The sequence below is a fragment of the Phacochoerus africanus genome, chromosome X (genome assembly GCF_016906955.1).
Source record: "Phacochoerus africanus isolate WHEZ1 chromosome X, ROS_Pafr_v1, whole genome shotgun sequence".
NCBI classification, from domain to species: Eukaryota; Metazoa; Chordata; class Mammalia; order Artiodactyla; family Suidae; genus Phacochoerus; species Phacochoerus africanus.
In genome coordinates this window covers 107,620,488-107,641,515 of record NC_062560.1, presented here as the reverse complement: position 1 = coordinate 107,641,515, position 21,028 = coordinate 107,620,488, and positions in this window count along the sequence as shown.

The window sequence follows — 21,028 nt, the reverse complement described above, 5'->3', positions numbered from 1 at the left end:
AGACATGCCATCAAATTTATTGGTCCAAAAAACTCATTTAATATTTATATGTAACAGTGAAAAACTAGAAAGTATCCAAATTTCCAACGATAACTGGATATTATACCTCATTCATCAAGTAGGCTATTACATAATATTTTAAAAGTAATTGTGCGATGAAAGTTTGCAAATTCATTTGAGGTATATAAAGTAGAATATAAAACTATAACCCAATTGTGTAAGACACAAATAGTGCTTCTTAATAAAAAATCTGTACAAAAAATAATGGAAAGAAATATAACAGTAGTTCTTTTAGGATCATAGGACTATGATCCTTTAATTTTTATCTTCGTAATTGTTCTATATTTTCCAAATTTCTAAAAAAGAGTTTTTATTATCATTACAATAAGAAAAATAAAACAAGTTTCCTATCTTAGACTTTCTTAAATTATCTGCTACTTTTGAGTTTGTGGAGAAACCCCATTGTACTTATCTTTCTTATTAACCTAATAGTTGATTTGTATCTTATGGAAAGTGATTTTCCATTTTCTGAAAATTGTGTGCAAAGCCATTACCACCCTATATCAGATTCCATAGTTGGAATTTAGCCATCATAAAATTTATCTTTTAAGGGACACACACAATAAAAACCCCAATTGTGTTTCTTGCCCTAATACCTTAAGCTGTAGGGGGGCAGTAAACTTGAATATTGAAACACTTATCCATCCCCCTCTACTTGATATTTTGACAAAAGTATTAATATGTATTCCCAGGACTCTGTTGGGTCATCAACTCCTGTCACTAATTTAACACAATTAAGGTACATTTGCGATTTTTTTAAAAGTCTTTTTAGGGCTGCACCTGTGCATATGGAAGTTTCCAGGCTAGGGGTCAGGAACAGCCACAGCAGCACCTCCTCCAAGCCACCTCCTGGACCTACATGACAGCCTGCAGCAATGCAGAATCCTTAACCCACTGAGCGAGGTGGCCAGGGATGGAAACTACATCCTCACAGAGACAACTTGGGTCCTTAACTTGCTAAGCCACAACAGAAACTACCTTTTTTTGTCATATTTTTTTTTGTAGGGGGTATGGTGTTGAATTGCCATTCCCTGAACACAGGATGCACATTCATACCTTCATGCTTTTGTACACAACAATTTCTTATGTAGGAAATTTCCTTCCCTCTCTTTGCTATCATATAAAACATATACGTTCTTTGGTATGCTATTTAAATGTACATGGTACTTTCTTTGGGGCAAGTTTCTAATCATTCATTACTTTTTGTCTCTTTCTCACTCTGCATTCTAATTCAATTAGTTTTATTTCTGTAGCAAGCGACAGAAAATCCAACCTTGGTTTAAGGAAAATAAGAATGGTTTGGGGTTATCAGCTTCATAAACAGCTAGAATCAGGGACTAAAATGATCTCAGTGAGATCCCACTTTTTAGTATTGTTTACTTCCACATAGGCTTTATTCCAGTGTAAGCCATCTTGCAATAGCCAACTGAAACTTTTATCTTCTAGGTAGTATCTGAAGAAGGCACAGGATTTATTTTCAGATCAACTTGGCCCTAATGCCAATCATTACTGTTAGGTCTACTTGGCACGATCTAGATCACTGACTTAGCCCTGATTCCAGAATATAGGAATAAGTGTTCTGATAGGCAAGATTAGAGAGGCTGAAAGAATGCAATCATTTGAAGAGTGGAAGTTAGAAAAAGGGAGATTTTCTTTTTCATGGGCTGATGAAATTTTCCTTTAGTATTGGAGCAAAACTAGCCTGTAGAAATCTACAAGATGTTTTCTTCCAGATTAGAGTTAAATGTTTCAGTTTAAAAATTCTTTAGAAATTTACTTCTCTGAAGTAACTTAAATATATGTTTCTTCACTCAAACAATAGAAGAATAAACCAAAATGTTTCTGTATATTGATTTATCAGTTAAAGACTTTAAAGACAAAAGGAAAGATATATATCAGGGAAAATAAAACACACTATATAGTTGGTGAAAAACAGAAATTTTCATACTTTTTTCAGATATTACACAAGAATTGCTCCATCTTTGCAATGACGGTACTATCCTAGGAACAGTAAAATTAAATGTATTTCTTCTACAAATATTGTATGACTTCCAGTGATAAAAACAGAATATATATGTTGGCAAATTCTGGAGGTTTTTTTTTTTTTCCTATCATCAAACCGGAATTCTGTGGATCAATAACTTTGCAAGGCAAGGTTTACCGTCTCTACCAAAGAAAGCCAGAAATCAACCAGTGGTGTAGTGCTGTAAAGTAGAGACTGTTATAAGGATGTAAATGAAAGATTACAGTCCTAGAAACTTTCCATAAACAAATATTCTTGGCTACTTAGATTACAAAAGGTCACTCAACCAATCAACAGTAGTGGACCACTAAATCTTCAGGTCTGACACCACTCTCTGCCACATTTTCCATCACATAACTACTATCAATAATCTGGAAAGTTGCCTGATATAGTAGCCTTAGCTTTGTTGCTTCTGATCCTGCCATAGAGTCAGCCATAGTACCACCCGTTGGCCTATTTGCAAATCATGATAGTACTACTGAGATGTCGATCCCCATGGTCATTTCCCCCAGTAGAAACCACACCCAACACACTAAGCAAATACTTCATGGTACATCATAGGCTATAATTTTCTGGGTTTCAGAAAAGTGTTGTTTCTTTTGGAAGGTGAAAATCTCAATTTTTAATAATAAACTTTATTCTAGCTGTATATCAAATAAAATGCCCATTGTAGAATATTTATAAAATAAACAAAATTTTGAATGAAATACCAATAATAAATCAGCCTACCATCTATAGATAATTTTTTTAACCAATAATATGTATTTCTAGGTAGTCATTTACCTACCTACCTATCTATCTATATGGAATAATAATAAAGATGATTATAACAACAGCAACAATAACTTCCATTTCTATGGACTCTAAGTAACCCAGGCTCTGTTTTAAGTGCTTTAAATGGATTGTATCATAAAATCTTGAAACAACCTACATACAAATTATAGTAATTTCCTTTCTACACAAGAAAAAGTAGCTTAGAGATGGAAAATAAATTATTCAAGGTCAAAGAGCGTTTAAATTTTGAAGGCCAGGCTGAAACTAAATCTGATTCCAAAGCCTTAACTTCTATGTTATGCTACCTGATAACACATGCCCAATAGAGTTTGTTAAGATGCACATTTTGATAGCTTTAGCACATTCACAGATTTGTGCAACCATCACCATTGTCTAATTACAGAATATTTTCATCACCCCAAAAAGAAACCTCACACTCATTAGCAGTCACTTCCCATTCCTCATTTCCACCAGGGCCTGCCTATTGGTAATCTACATCATATCTTTATAGAATTGTATATGATGGACTTTTCACATAAATGATTTACACAATAAATGGCATTATGTTTCTAACTTTCACTTTACATAATCTTTTCAAGGTTTATCCATGTTGTATCATGTGTCAGTGTTGTTATGTTGATTTCTTTTTTCAATTTTTATTTTGGTAAGATGTACTTATAAAATGTACCATTTTAATTACTTTAGAGTGTAAAATTCAGTGGCATTTTATATGTTCACAATGTTGTGCAATCATCACCACTAATTCTAAAATATTTTTATCATCCCAAAAGGAAACTCATTAATATACTCTCCATTCCCTCCTCCCCAGCTGCTATCAGCCACTAATTTTTATGAATTTGCTTAGTCTATATATTTCAAATAAACAGAATAGGGCAATATGTGGCCATTTGTGTCTGGCATTGTTCACTTAGTATAATGTTTCAATGTTCATCCATGTATGTCAGTACCATGTAGCAGTACTTCATTCCCTTCTTTAGCTGAATATAACCTCCTTGGTTAAATTTATTTCTAGATATTTATTATTTTGATGCTACTGTAAATTAATTGTTTTCTTTTTTTTACAAGTCTTTGATGGACATAAGCTTTTATTACTGTGGTAAAAAACATATAACAAGAGATCTAACTTCAACAAGTTTTTAAGATACTGTATAGTATTGCTAACTATAAGCACAATGTTATGCAGCAGATAACCAGAACTCTCTCTTGCATGGCTGAAATTATATACTCATTGAAAAGCATTTCCTATTGCCCCCTCTTTCCAGCCCTGACAAACACCATTCTAGTTCCTGTTTCAATGAGTCTGACTACTTGAAATGCCTCATATAAATGGAATCACATAGTATTCGTCCTTTTGTGACTGGCTTATTTCACTTACCATGATGTCCTCAAGGTTCATTCATGTTGTCGCATATGACAGCATTTCCTTTTTTTTTTAATAGCTGAATAATAGTCCATTTTACATCTACACCACATTTTCTTTTTCCAGTCTTCCCTCAGTAGACATTTAGGTAGTTTCTATGTTGTTATGAACTGAATTTGTATGCCCCTTCCAAAATTTATGTGCTGAAACCCTATCTCCCAAAGTGATGGTATTAGGAGGAAGGGCCTTCCGGAAGTAATTATGATTAGATTAGGTCAGGAGGAAGTAGCCTTGCTTGCTCTTTTCTCTGTTTTCTGCCATGTGAGGATACAAGGAAAAGTCTGCAATTACAGTCTGAGAGAGGCTCTCACCAGAAGTCAACCATTCTGGTACTCAGATGATCTTGGAATTTCAGCCTCCAGAACTGTGAAAAATAAATTTCTATGGTTTATAAGAAACCCACTTTGTGGTACTTTGTTCCAGCAGCCTGACCTAAGATGCACTCCTTGGCTATTGTGAATAAAGCTGCAATAAACATGGAAATGCAAATCTCTCTTTGAAATCCTGATCTCAATTCTTTTGGATAAATATTCATAAGTGAGATTGCTCGGTCATATGGTAATTCTTTTTGAGAATTTGTCAATTTTGTTTACCCTTTCAAAACACCAACTCTTTTTGTGTTGATTTTTTTCTATTTTTAAAAATTCTCGATTTGCTTTATTTCTGTTCTAATCTTATTATTATTTTTTCTTCTACTAAAACTGGGTATAACTTTTTCTTTTTCTAGTTTCACTTGGTTTAAAGTTAGGTTATTTGCTATCTTTCTTTTTTTATAATGTAGGCATTTATTGCTATAAATTTCCCTCGTATAGGATGACTTTGGTGCAATTCATTAGTTTTGCTATGTTGTATATTTGTTTTCAAGTGTCTCAAGATAATTTTTAAATTCCCTTCTGATTTCCTCTTTGACCCAATCATTGTTGAGGGGTGTCTTGTTTAGCTTTGGTGTTTTTACAAAATTTCCCATCTTCTTACCATTTTTTTTCCCTAGTATGATTCTATTATGGTTGGAAAAAATACTTGGAATTATTTTGATCATCTTAAAATTGTTAAGACTCATTTTGTGGCCTAATGTGTAGTTTATCCTGGAAAACATTCTGTGTGCACTTGAGAAGAATGTATATTCTGCTATTCAGTGGAAAGTCCTGAATATGTCTGTTAAGTTCATTTGTTCTGTAGAATTGTTCAAGTCTGTTGTTTGTTTATTAACTTTCTCTCTGGATGTTCTATACCTTGCTGAAAGTGGGACACTGAAGCCTATTATTAAATTAGTATCCATTTATTTTCCTTTGGATCTGTTAATATTTGCTTTATATATATTTAGATGTTCTGATGTTGAATGCATATATATTTATGATTATTAAATCTTCCTGTAAAATTGATTCTTTTACCATTATATAATTACCTTCCTTGTCTCTAGAGACAGTTTTTGACTTATAATCTATTTTTTTCCATAAGTACAGCCACCCTTGCTTTCTTTTGGTTATCAGTCACATGGAATATCTTTTTAACCTTTAACTTTCAGTCTACATGTGTCTTTTTTTTTTTTTTTTTGGCTGTGCCCACAGCATATTGAAGTTCCAGGGCCAGGGATCAAACCCAAGTCACAGCAGTGACAATGCTGGATCCTTAACCCAGGGAGCCACCAGGGAATTCTGGACCATGTGTGTCCTTAGGTCTAAAATAAGCCTTTTGTAGACAGCATATCACTGTGTTTGGTTTTTTATCCATTCGGTTACTCTATAATTTTCGACTGGAGAGTTTAATCCATTTATATTTAAAGGAATTATTGTAAGGTAGAATTTTTCTTGTCATTTTGTTAATTGTTTTCTGACTATATTGTCGTTGTTTTGTTTGTCTCTTCCTTTCTTGTTGACTTCCTTTATTATTTGATGATTTTGTGTATTGATTTTCTTTTTTTCTCTTTATCTTTTTTTGTGTCTATTACAGGTTTTTTACTTTGTGTTTACCTTGAACTTGCACAAATTACCTTGCAGTTATAGTAGACTATTTTAAGTTGATAACACCTTCAATCACACACAAAACTCTACACTTTTAGCACTGCTCCAACATTTTGTGTTCTTGTAGTAAGAATTTGCTCCTCTTATACAGTGTATCTATTAACAATTTTCAAATTTTATATTAGGAATAAAAATAATGTATGTTCCACCAAAACAGTGTTACATTATTCTGTATTTGTCTATATATTTAATTTTAATAATGAGATTTATGCTTCCATATTGCTGTTTAGCATGGTTTGATTTCAATTTGAAGAATACCTTTAAGCATTTCTTGTAAAGTAGGTCTAGTGGTAATGAAATCCCTCAGCTTTTGTCTAGGAAAGACTTTATCTTTCCTTTCCTTCATTTTAAAAGGATAATTTTGCTAGGAATAGTATTCTTGTTTGCCAGTGTTTTTTTTTTTTTTCTTTCAGGACTTTGAATATATCATCCCAGTCCTGGGAATCTCCTAGCCTGCAAGGTTTCCAATGAGAAATCTGCTTATAGTCTTATAGGGGTTCCCTTAATTGTAGTAAGTCATTTTTCTATTGCTTTTTTCAAAATTTTCTTTTTATCCTTGACTTCTATAATTGACTATATCATGTCTCAACAGTCCTCTATAGGGTTGATTTTATTTGGGATCCTTTGAGCTTCATGAATTTGGAAGAGCATTTCCTGCCATAGATTTGGGGAGTTTTCATGTCATTATTTCTTTAAATAAGTATTCTACCCTTTTGTTCTTATTTTGTTTTTTGTATTGTTTTCCTAATTTAGTTGTCTGTGTGTGTTCTCTTACAGCTTGATGAGCTTACTTAAAACAATTATTTTTAATTCTTTGTCAGATAATTTGTAGATTTCAATTTCTTTGGGGTTGTTTACTGGAAATTTGTGTTCCTTTGCTGGTATCATTTTCCTTATTTTTCATGTTTCTTGTTGCTTTGCATTGGTATTTGCACATTTGAAGAAGAAGTCAGCTTTTCTAGATTTTATGAATTGGCTTTAGTGGGAAAAGACATTCACCTACAGGTGAGTGGAAGGATCCAGCTGAGTGGGGTATGAGTGACACCAGGTCCAATATTGGGTCTCAGTATGTATGAGGACACTGGTCCCAGGGTTGCACAGTAGCACCAACTCAGGTGGATGTGGCAGCTCTGGTTTTGGGGGTGGCACCATATGCAACAGCACCCCCTGATCTGTCAGGGGCACAACAGTAACTCTTGCTTCAGGAAGTACAGGGGCATGGATTCTGAGATATATCAGCTGGGATCAGCATTGGCAAAGATTGTGAGGGTCCTCAGCAGCAAAGGCTGTGCATGTCTGTAGCAGTAGTGAAGGCTGCTGTTGTCCTATTCTCTTTTCCTCCTGAGGGTTGTGATGCATGAATGGTAGTGCTGCCAGGGGCCAAGGCATGGGTGTTAATGTGGTTTAGCTCAACTTCCTATTAACTGAATTTTATTAGTGATCTGTAGCAGTTCTTTAAATATTCTGGATATGAGCTAAAAGAAAAATATTATTTCTTTTTTCTTAATTTTATTGGAATTTAGTTGACTTAAAAATTGTGTTAATTTCAAGCTTACAGCAAAGTAAATCAGTTATATATATCCATTTCTTTTCAGATTCTTTTCCCATATAGGTTATTATGCAGTTGCTTTGTTTTATTTTGTTTTCGTTTTTGTTTTTTAGGCCTGCTTCCATGGCATATGGAGGTTCCCAGGCTAGGGTCAAATTAGAGCTGCAGCTGCTGGCCTATGCCATAGCCACAGCAACACAGGATCCGAGGAGTGTCTGTGACCTATGACACAGCTCATGGCAATGCTGCATTCTTAACCCACTGAACAAGGCCAGGGATTGAACCTGTGTCCTCATGGATGCTAGTCAGATTCATTAACTGCTGAGCCATGATGGGAATTCCAAGTTATTACACAGTATTGAGTAAATTTCCTTGTACTCTACAGTAGGTCCCTGTTACCCATCTATTTTTACATATAGTTGCATGTATATATCAACCCCAAGCCTCTAATTTATCCCTCCCCCTGCCCATGTTTCCCTTTTGGTAAACATAAGTTTGGTTTTGAAATCTTTGAGTCTGTTTCTGGTTTGTAAGGTTATTTTGCTATTTTTTTTAATTTTTTTAAATTTATTTTTTATTGTTATTTCCCCCAACACACTTCTTTTTTCCCACTGTACAGCATGGGGACGCAGTTACACATACATGTATACATAATTTTTTCTCCCATTGTTGTGCTGTGTTGTAAGTATCTAGACATAGTTGTCAGTGCTACACAGCAGGATCTCATTGTTAATCCATTGCATCCATTAACCTCAAGCTCCCAATCCCTCCCACTCCCTCCCCCTCCCCCCACAAGTCTATTCTCCAAGTCCATGTTTTGTAAGTTTTATTGTATCATTTCTATCAGATTCCACATATTACTGATCTCATATGATATTTGTCTTTCTCTAGCTGACTTCTCTCAGTAAGATAATCTCTAGGTCCATCCATATTGCAAAAGATGGCCTTATTTCATGCCTTTTTATGGCTGAGTAATAGTCCATTGTATATATGTCCCACCCCTTCTTTATCTAATTCTCTGTTGATGGGCATTTAAGTTGCTTCTGTGTCTCAGTTATCATAAATAGCGCTACAATGAACATTGGGGTGCATGTATATTTTCAGATTATAGTTTTCTCCAGATATATGCCCAGGAGTGGGATTGCTGGATCATATGGTAGTTCTACATTTAATATTTTAAGGAACCTCCATACTGTTCTCCATATTGGTTGAACAAGCTTACGTTACCACCAACAGTGTAGGAGGGGTCTGTATTCTCCACACCCTCTCCAACATTTAGTGTTTGTAGACTTTTTGATGATGGCCATTCTGACTGATAAGAGGTAATACATCATTGTAATTTTGATTTGCATTTCTCTAATAATTAGAGATGTTGAACATCTTTTCATGTGCTTTTTGGCCATCTGTCTTCTTTGCAAAAATGTCTTTTTAGATCTTCTGACCATATTTAATTGGGTTGCTTGTTTTTTTATATATAAAGCTGTATGAGACGTTTGTATATTTTGGAGATTAATCCCTTGTCAGTTGCTTCATTTGCAAAGATTTTTTTTCCTGTTCTGTGGGTTTTCTTTTCATTTTGTTAATGCTTTCCTTTGTTGAACAAAAGCTTTTTAGTTTAATTAGGTCCTATTTGTTTATATTTGTTTTTATTCTCATTACTCTAGGAGGTAGATCAAAAAAGATATTGCTGCAATTTATGTCAAAGAGTGTTCTGCCCATTTTCCCCTAGGAGTTTTATAGTATCCAGTCTAACATTTATGTCTTTAATACATTTTGAGTTTATTTTTCTGTATGGTCTTAGAGAGTGTTCTAATTTCATTCTTTTACAGGTAGCTGTCCAGGAAAGACACCGTTTTTCTACTCCACTCTTCTGACACAAAATGTGTAGATTTTTCCATAGCAAGGAACTCTCTAATTCTTGGTGGAAACAAACAAGGTGTACTAAAATTTAATTCAATTTTGATACTGACTTCATGGAGTAGGCAAAGACCTCATAGGTTAAAGGCTCAGTTCTATAAGACTCCCCACCCTCCACTTCAGATGCCATTCACATATCTGAGCCTCCCATAACTCTGAATGGCTGGCTATAAATCAGGGGTTCTCACAAACCCATACTAAGGTTTGATAATTTTCTCAAATATCTCAAGGTAATATTACATTTACCAGCTTATTATAAAGCACACCATTCAGGATCAGCCAAATGGAAGAGATGCATTAGGTAAAGTGTGGGGAATGGTACAAAGCTTCCATGTCCTTTCTGGGACTGCTACCTTCCCAGTATGTGGATGTGTTCACCAACCTGGAATCTCTTTGAATGCCTTCACTTAGGGTTTTTGGAGACTTCATTATGTTGTCATGATTTATTCAATTATTGGCTATTGGTGATTATTTGAATCTCTAGCATGTCTCACCTCTCTGAAGGGTACAGAATGGGCCTGAAAATTTCAACCTTCTATTCACATTGTTTGTTCCCCTTGTAATCAGTTCTCCAAACTTAGAAGCCTTCCAAAAGTCACATCATTAACATAAACTCAGTGGCAGTTGAAAAGTGCTTGTTATGAGTATCTAAAGATTCTTCTTTAACCTTTATCACTTTGGTGATCTGTAGCACTTTCAGGAACTGGGTACCAAAAATAAATAACAGACTTCAACATAACAAAGACCATATAAAATAAACCCACAGGTAACATCATACTCAATAGTGAAAAGCTGAAAGCGTTTCTCCTAAGACCAGGAATAAGACAAAGATGTCTATTCTCTCCATTTTTACTAAACATAATTTTGGAAGTCCTAACTACAGTAATCAGAGAAGGAAAAGAAATAAAAGGAATCCAAGTTGGAAAGGAAGAAGTAAAACCGTCACTGTTCACAGATAACATGATACTATACATAGAAAATCCTAAAGAAAACACCAGAAAATTATTAGAGCCCATCAATGAATTAGGTAAAGTTGCAAGATATAAAATTAATATGCAGAAATACATTGTATTTCCATACAGTAATGATGAAGTATCAAAAAGAGAAATTAAGGAAACAACCCCATTTACCATAGCATCAAAGAGAATAAAATATCCAGGACATAAGCCTATCCAAGGGAGCAAAAAACCTATACTCTAAAAACTATGGCATTGATGAAAGAAATTGAAAGTTATACAAAGAAGTGGGAAAATATCACACGTTTTCAGATTGGAAGAATCAATACTCTAAAATAACCATATTACCCAAGGCAATCTACAGATTAAATGCAGTCCCTATCAAATACCAATGAAAGTCTTCATAGAACTAGAACAAATAACTTAAAAATTTGTATTGAAACACAAAAACCCTTGAACAGCCAAAACAATTTTGAGAAAGAAGAACAGATATGGAGGAAACAGGCTTCCTGACTTTAGGCTATACCACAAAGCTACAGTAGTCAAAACAGTATGGATTGGTCGAAAAAACAGACATAGATGAATGGAACGTAATAGAGAGCCCAGAAATAAACTCACTCACTTATGGGCAATTACTCTATGACAAGGAAGGCAATAATATACAATGGAGAAAATACAGTTTCTTCAATGAGTGGTGCTGGGGAACCTGGACAGCTATATGCAAAAGAATGAAATTTGAACACTCTCTAAAACCACATACAAAAATAAACTCAAAATGGATTAAAGACCTAAAATGTAGGACCAGATACTATAAAACACCTAAAGAAAAATATAGGCAGAAGCCTCTTTGATATAAATCATAGGAAATATATTTTAGATCTGTCTCCTAAAGTAAAGCAAATAAAAGCAAAAATAAACAAATGGGACCTAATTAAACTTAAATTCTTTTGCACAGCAAAGGAAACCATAAAAAAACCAAAAGACAACCCACTGAATGAGTGAAAATATTTGCAAATGATATGACTGATAAGGGATTAATATACAACATATATAGACAGCTCATGTAACTCAACATCAAAAAAACAAATAACTTGATTTAAAAATGGGCAGAAGAACTGAATAGACATTTTTCCAAAGAGGATATGCAGATGGCCAATAGGCCCATGAAAAGATGCTCAATATCACTAATCATTAGGGAGATGCAAATCAAAACCACAATGAGATATCACCTCACATATGCCAGAATGGCAAGCATCAAAATAAACACAAATAACAAATGTTGGCAAGGATATAGAGAAAAGGGAACCCTCCTATACTGTTGGTTGGAATGTAAATTGGTGTGGCTTCTGCGAAAAAAGTATGAGGGTTTCTCAAAAAAATAAAAATAGGACTATAATATGACCTAGCAATTCCATTCCTGGGTGTATATCTCAAAAACACAAAAGCACTAATTCTAAAGAATGCATGCACCTCATTTACAATTGCCAAGTTATGAAAACAAACTAATTGTCCATCAGTAAAAGCATAGATAAAGAATATGTGATATATATGTGTGTGTGTATACACATATATATACACACACACATATATATACATATGTAATTTATACACACATAATGGAATATTAATCATTCATAAAAAAGAATGAAAATTTGCCATTTGCAGCAACATGGATGGACTTGGGAGGGCATTATGCTAAATGAAACGTCAGAAAGACAAATACGTATGATATCACTTATATATGGAACATAAAAAATGCAATGAACTAGTGACTATAACAAAAAAGAAGCTGACTCATGGATACAGAGAACAAACTAGTCGTTTCCAGTTGGGAGAGACAGGGAGGAGTAAGTAATACAAGAGTAAGTAAGTGGGAGGTGGAAGATAGGCTCAAGGACATATTGTACAACATGGGAAATATAGCTAACATTTTGTAATATCTGTAAATGGAAAGTATATATATATATATATATATATATATATATATAAACATATAAAATTTTTAAAAACTAAATTCAAAGAAATATAAAAAATCCCCACTAAATAGAATGGAAGATGCTTCTATTGCTCTTATCTCTTAGGAAGTTACGATGGCTGCCACACAAGCTGGTAAGAAGATATAAACTAAAATCTTAAATTATTGTGGGAAAAAGTGGAGGCTGGTATAATAGTCTGACATCTGTTAGGGGCCCAGACACAGAGAGAGTTTGCAGTCAAAGGCATTTTTCATGGGTGTTTGCCAAGTGAACCGGGACAGGATCGGAGAGCACACGAAGCCCTCCTTTGTAGTACAGGTGGTTGGACATGATCCTCTGCCACTTAGTGTCAGTCGCAAACTCTAATCTCTGCTCAGTTTCTTCTCTCAAAAGAAGCCAAAGATTTAAGCGACAGGAGAGAGAAACTGCAGACCTTGTTGCCCCTAGGACCCAAGCAAAAACACATTCTGGCTCATGGCACTGGTTTTACTATTTTTTCTACCTTTTATTATGTTTGAATTTTTTCTGTGCCAAAAAAAATTAAATCATGTTAGTTTTCCATGACTTTTAGTGGATCTTTAATGGTTAGTGGTGATCATCACATTCTTTTATACTTTAATGTGTATAAAATATATTTAAGGTATTTTATATTTTCACCAGGATGTTTCAAACAAATAAGTCTTTAAATACAAACATCCATCTTTTCCATTTTAGGGAATTAGTGAATTTGAGCTGTCGCTGACTTGTATTTTCCAGAATTTCTCCAAGATTATTGATCCTGACCTTGTAATCACATCTAAGCATGACAGTAATAGTTTCTTCCTCAAAGCAGCACACTCGGGTTAATTTAAAAGGAGATGAATGTTGTCCAGAGTTGAAAATCCCCCAGTACAGATTCAAGGACATTTTCAAAGCTTCTGGTAAAAATTTTAAGTTTGTACTATTTTAACAAGCAGCATTTATTTATGTTCAAACAACTTTAGTGAAGGGAAAATTACATGTCATTGAATAGTTGTATTGCACTGCATTACAGATACATTTTCAAAAGATTCTGTTTTTTATTCAATGAGCAAATTAAAATATCAGATATATGATTGGATCCAAAATCGTTAAACCACATGGTTTCTCCCAGACTTATAAATTGTGCAAATTATCTAACACACGAATGCTTTATTAGACACAACAGTCAATATATATTCCTTAATGTGACTTTTGGTAAGAGAAAACTGGTAGTTTTTTCATAGATGGCTTTTCCTCAGAGGTGATTACTACCTACTTTCAAGTGAAAAGTGGCTAGATGAACATGCATAATCTGTTTTAAGCCAGACTGGTTACAACACTTCATTTTTGAAACATTATCTCTAGGGATCCCCAAAATCTTTCTGATTGAGTTCTACTTTCTTTTTCTTTCTTGGCATTTTACTTCATTAGCTAAAATGATAATATCTCCCTAAAGTGTGGGTAATTACAACTGCTGTCATTTCAGTGAAGATCTGTGTCCTATTTTGTATCTGGGAGCATTATTCTGAATAAATTTATTTCACACTGATATTATCCCTCCCAGAATCTCAAGACATTTCTCACTTTTCACATTTGCATACTAAAAGTTCAATTATGAGAATCAAAAAATGTGTTACTACCTTTTGGAATAGCAGTGCAATACTTTCCTTTGATGGAGTGAGGATAGTGGACAAACTCTTCCATCTGAACACTTTTAAGAACCATTCCTGTATATTCTTTTTGTTACACTCAAGCTGCACCAAATGTGGGATGTAAATACAAGTGCAAAATCTGCGTCTTATCTTATAATAGATTACTGTTTACAAAAAGTATATGTTCAAAAGTTATGTGGTACATTGGAACTTTAATGATTTACTATATGTTTCCTTATATATCTAGATTGAGTTTCAGTCAGAATCGAGAAGTGCATCACACTGTGGCAATTATGATCCTTGACAAGAAAATCTACAGCAAATAACATCAAGTTGTCTATTAGTGAGTAAGTCACATGCAAGCGCTGTTACATTGGTTACAGGATCCTGTTTAGTTTGGTGCATGTTCACTACCCTAAAATACATTTTCCACCATGCATGACAGTTATCCAGGCTATTATTTCACATGCACTCTTTAATTATTCACTGCGTGTCAGTATTATTTCAATGTTAGGAAAATATTTTTAAAGTAATACATCAGAGACCATGTATTCCCAAAGTCATGGCTTTCTGCAGTGTGCCTTACCCAACTGCTTACTGTTATGATTTTTCTGTCTCACATATTTAGGAAAACTACCACCTTCATTAGTTAAAAGAAGAAAGATTGAAACTGGCTCTGGCACTTACTGTTCTCTGTGGGGAGATTCCCCCCCCCCCTTTTTTTTCAATTTCATCCACTGACAGTGTCACAATTATGGGTCTAGGCATTATGCAAGGGTTTCTCATTTAACCTCCCCCAATCTCCTCTTAAACCTATCCTATTAAAACACAATCTCTAGGCAAATGCCAATCTTCATACACCCTCAGGGCAAACACCTGCTCTAGAGTTTGACTGTCTGTATGTAATAGAACTATCTTGCCATTTTTAGCCTTCTTAAACTTAGCTATGCTTTTTAATAAAAAGAAACTATCCTCAAACACACACACATAAAGAGAGAAAAAATTTTAAACTATTCTATACTAGAACAGATTTCTCTTCATATCCATCCTATGTTGATGGAAATAAAAATCTTATTTCTGAATTCAAAACGGTCTCTATCCATGACATATGACATATGATCAACATTTTGAATTAGCAATGACAATGGATATTCATGGGTATGTGTTATGCTCTCATGCTGAGCAATATCACTACAGTATCATCAACACTTGTGTTTAAGTATAATTTCAGATTTTTAAGTAGACAACCGAAAATATAAATATCAAAATATTTTGTAAATCTATGTTTTCTATTAAATTTCTCATATCAACTAAAAACGGTACACGCAATTATATCATAAAGAAAACCGCAAAATTAACTGAAGGAAAAATACAGTCAAGTGTCTGGCAGTAATTAAACAGCATTTGTAAATCTAGCTTTCTAGTCATTGAAAAATTAGGAAACAAGCTCATGCATATGTCTTTGCATAATAACCTTGCATAATACTATTTTGTAACTACCCAGGTCACTGCTCTTCTATTTAACAAAGACGATACTTGCTTAAAGTGAGGACACTTCAAGAGCCATAACATTGTATTACACAGAATGTCTGCAGTGGTTAATGGCAGAGTAGCATTCATTAAATGTAGAAATTAGTGAATGAAAAAGACAAAGACCTATGCTTGAGCAAGTACTTCAATCACTATTATATTATATAGGTATAGTTTCCATAATGTAGAAGACAACAGTTAGAAAAGCATTCATTATTGAAGAAATAGCTGCAGGCTCATGGTGAGGAAATGTATTTTTCAAGATATATTCTTCATAAAAATATTTGAAATTTTGTAATGTGTTATAAACTATATTTGTTGAAAATGCATAAATAAGTAGGGATAATGAGTGACTTTGTTTTTATCCTTGCCCATTTTATTGAAGTACAAACTTCATGCAAATATATACACACATAAAAGTACATGTAATACATACCTCTTGCTTAATTTTCATAAATAAATATAATTATGTAAGCACCACCCAGATAAAGAAACATAAAATTACTAGTACCACAAAGTGACCATATACCCTTCTAATCACCAATCTCCTGGAGTAATCACTAATTTGACTTTTAATAGAAAAGGTTAGTAGTGCCTATTTTGGTACTTTGTATAAAATGAATCATACAGTATGAATCCTTTTTTGTCTGGATTATTTCATTCAACAACATTATGAACTTGGGACATCTATCCATATTATTTAGTTTAGTTGCACATTGTTAATTTTTCATTGCTATATAGTATTCCACCAGAGAAAATACCACTATTTATCCATTCTACCGTTTATGAACATTTGGGTTGTTTGCAGTTTGGTGGATCTTTTAAATAATGGTGCTATAAAAATTCCAGTATATAACTTTTTGTGAGTAAATACACACATCTCTTCTGGGTATATACTCAGAGTGAAATTGTTGGGAAATGGGATTTATATATGTTCTCCCTAGTAGATCATGTCAAACAGATTTCCAAACTGGTTGTACCAATTTCCACTCCCACCACCTGCAGTTTATCAGGGTTTCAGTTGTTCTACAACATTATCACAACTTGGTATTTTTAATCTCTTCTATTTTAAAACCTTTTTAACATTCACATTTAGATTTGCAATCTTTCTGGACTTGATATGTAAATATGGTGTGAGGTAGGATTGAGATGCATTGAGTTTTTTATGGATTTCTAATACAACAAACCATTTATTGAAAAGGTCACTTTCTTCCCACTGCACAAAATCTTCACATTTGTCATAGTATATGTGTGTCTGTATAAGTATGAATGTATGTGTCATAGCACATATGTGTGTCTGTTACTTAACTATTCTGTTCCATTATTTACTTTGTCTATCATTAGGCTAAAACTCATTACTATGGTCTCGATATCTGGTCTCTGACCCTTTTTTTCCCTTGCTACTTTGTGATCCTTTGAAAATTTCAAAAATATATTCTTCAATAAGTGAAAATGGAGATTGTCCAAAATTTTAATTTTTAGAGGTCTTAATTAATGATTACTCATAAGTATTATGTTAACAACCAACCTGTTGCCTTTCAATCCCATACTCACCCAACTCCACTCAGTTATATGAAGTAAGAGCTATAAGGCCACAACTTATATTTATCCTTTGCCAGCTGATTTATTGTTAAATTCAATGAATGGGGTTGGAGGCTGACAGCCAACTAGAAAGAGACTGAAAAGCATGAGAAGTGTGAAGGGGACTTGAACATCCCTATTTTGCATGTTGTTTCGCACCCTGGAAATAGATCCTCACCATGACAGCAGTTATTCTTGCTAGGATTCAACTACTTTTTGGCACTCATATATCTTACTTCTCACTATTTCTTCTCACAGACATCAGCTCTAGCTAAGCAGCAGCTATGTATCGAAGCTCCAAAACCAGTTCTGAGAGTTTTCTCTAAATTTCTAGACTTGAATAACTTAGCCCCTTTCCTTATTTCTTAGGAATGGCAGCTACTACCTATGTTTATTTTATCTGTGTTACCTCAGTGTTACTTTTTTACCTATTAAGTCCTCCAATACCTGTGTAATCAACCTCCTATATTAAATTACAACTGTTGAAATCCTTAGTGTGTTTTCTGTTTTCCTGACAGGACTCTACTACAAGCATAGGTATTCCATGATGTAAGACATAATTGGTGACTGGGCTATAGTTTTTGAAGTTTAGCTGTTTTAGGTGGAACCTTTACTTTCCATATCCATAATACTAGAAATTGTATCCTAATAGTGAAAATCAACAGACATACATGGAATACAAAACATAAATATGAATACAATTTAAATAAACCAACACATGCAGAAAATATTAATTAGAAAAATGTTGCTTTAGATAAATAATCCTTTTGGAGAAAGGATGGTTTACATAGCAAATATCATTTAATTGGCTGTGTTGCCAAACATCTGATCCTGATGTTACATATCGGCATAGTTACCATGTTACGTTTGTTTGGCATAAGATGGTAGGAAGAAAAATCAAGCAGTATGTCAGGATTTACCTACGTTTTTGAATAATAAAGACACAGGCTTTAATCATATGTGGACTTGGATATCAACTTTTAGGTATGACTGGAAAAGTAACAGTATGTCATTCTTAAGATCTTCATTTGCATCCACATCTAAAGTTTCATTGTTAGAAATGCATTCTTCTGTTCAAAGACAGATGTACTTATGATGACTAAATAGTATAGTGAATATGAATAGTTACTTAATCTCACTGACTCAGTTTCCTCATTTGTAAGACAAGAAAAATGGGGCTTATGTCATAGAGCTGTTTTGAAGATTAAATGGGAAAATTAAAACAAAGTGCTCTGTACAGTAGTTCATGAACATGAAACACTCATTAAACATCAGATATTATGATAGCTATGATTTTAAGCCATTAACTCCTTAATTATATCTGAGTCAAAATTCAAAATTATCAGGGCAAATATTCTGATCATCATAGCACAAGTCAGTGATAGGATCTTATGGATGGGATGGCACAGTTAAAACTTCTTTGAACCACTCCTGTGGGGAAGTTTCCAGAGAGGATAGGTTGAGTGTTTGGATGAGGCTGAGGTTAGTAATGACCTATCCACGAAGGGTCCTATTGGTAAGTCTGTATTCTTCCTATAGTATAGGTATTTAGGAGTGCTTTTTTTTTTTTTTTTTGGTCTTTTGTCATTTAGGGACTCACTCTTGGCATGTGGAGGTTCCCAGACCAGGGGTCTAATCAGAGCTGTTGCTGCCGGCCAACTCCAGAGCCACAGCAACTCGGGATCTGAGCCGCATCTGCAACCAATACCACAGCTCATGGCAAGGCCAAATCCTTAACCCACTGAGCAAGGCCAGGGATCAAACCCGCAACCTCATGGTTCCTAGTCGGATTCGTTTCTGCTGCTCCACAATGGGAACTCCAAGGAGTGCTTTTTATTTTTTATTATTTTTTTTAATTTTATGGTCACACCTGTGGCATATGGAAGTTCCTGGGCCAGGAATTGAATCTGAGCCGCAGCTGCAACCTATTCACAGCTGCAGCAACACCAGATCCTTTAAGCCCCTGTGCTGGGCTGGCGAATGAACCTGCACCTCCACAGTAACCAGAGCTGTTGTAGTGGGATTCTTAACTCACTGCACCACCCCAGGAACTCCAAAAAATGATGAGTTTTGACAAATTTAAATCAGTGTATATGACCAAATTGACATTTTAGAAATATCACTAGACAGTTCAATGAATGATATCTATGATACAAGAGAATAGGGCCTATTACTTACTTTGTAGGAATCTATGGTAAAGAAATTGCATGATAGACTGAACCAAGGAAATATGCTTAGGGCTTATTCAATAAAAAACTGGCAAGTAGAAAGTGCTGAATAAACTTTTTTTTTTTTTTTTTTTGTCTTCCTACCTTTTCTTCACCTGCTCCCATGCCATATGGAAGTTCCCAGGCTAGGGGTCGAATTGGAGCTGTAGCCGCCAGCCTACGCCAGAGCCACAGCAACGCGGGATCCGAGCCTCGACTGCAACCTACACCACAGCTCATGGCAACGCCGGATCCTTAACCCACTGAGCGAGGCCAGGGATCGAACCTGCAACCTCATGGTTCCTAGTCAGATTCGTTAACCACTGCGCCATGACGGGAACTCCTGAATAAACTTCTTTAAGGAATTTTATATTTTTTTATTCTTTTCAGAGCTTTATTGATTTGTAAATCCAATCAACATGTTATTACATAGTCTAGGAGTTATGTAAAAAAGTTTTTTGGATACTCTAAACTCATTTCTATCTCCCTAAAACTTGCCATTTTGTGTCATGGGCCCTTATCAATTATAGTACAATAAATTCTCAAATATATCATTTTTGTATCATTATAGTTGAAATAATAATTTTAGAAATACTGAGGCACTAAAAATATCTTTTAAATTTTAGAGAAAATTGTATTACATATATTTTTAACATAAATGGTTATTTTATATTACAATTTTATGTTTAATTTTATTTTTATTTATTTATTTATTTATTTAATTTTGTCTTTTTGCCTTTTTCTTTTAGGGCCACACCTGTGGCACATGGAGGTTCCTAGGCCCGGGGTCTAATTGGAGCTGCAGCCGCTGGTCTACGCCACAGCCACAGCAACACAGGATCCAAGCCGCAACTTTGACCTACACCACAGCTCAGGGCAATGCCGTATCCTTAACCCACTGAATGAGGCCAGGAATCGAACCTGCAACCTCATGGTTCCTAGTGGGATTCGCTTCCTCTGCACCACAACGGGAACTCCTACAATTTTTAAAACTTGAAAAAAATGTATATACGTGTTTAATATTTGTACACTAGAGTTCTATCTAGCTTGGTTAATCTTGGCAAGCCATTTAAATGTTCTGATTTAAATTTTCCTCAACTATAAAATGAGGGAAATAAATACTTTGTTATCTAATCATAGCAAGTAGCTATAATCAAACTATGTGAATTGGGGTTATATTTTAATCATCTCTGCATCCAAGGTAAAAAACTATGTGGAACATAGTCATACACAGATAAAAAGGCAACTTACTGAATGATAAAAGATATTTGAAAATGATATGTCTGGTATGGGGTTAATATGCAAAATATATAAATAACTCAAATATAACTTAATATCAAA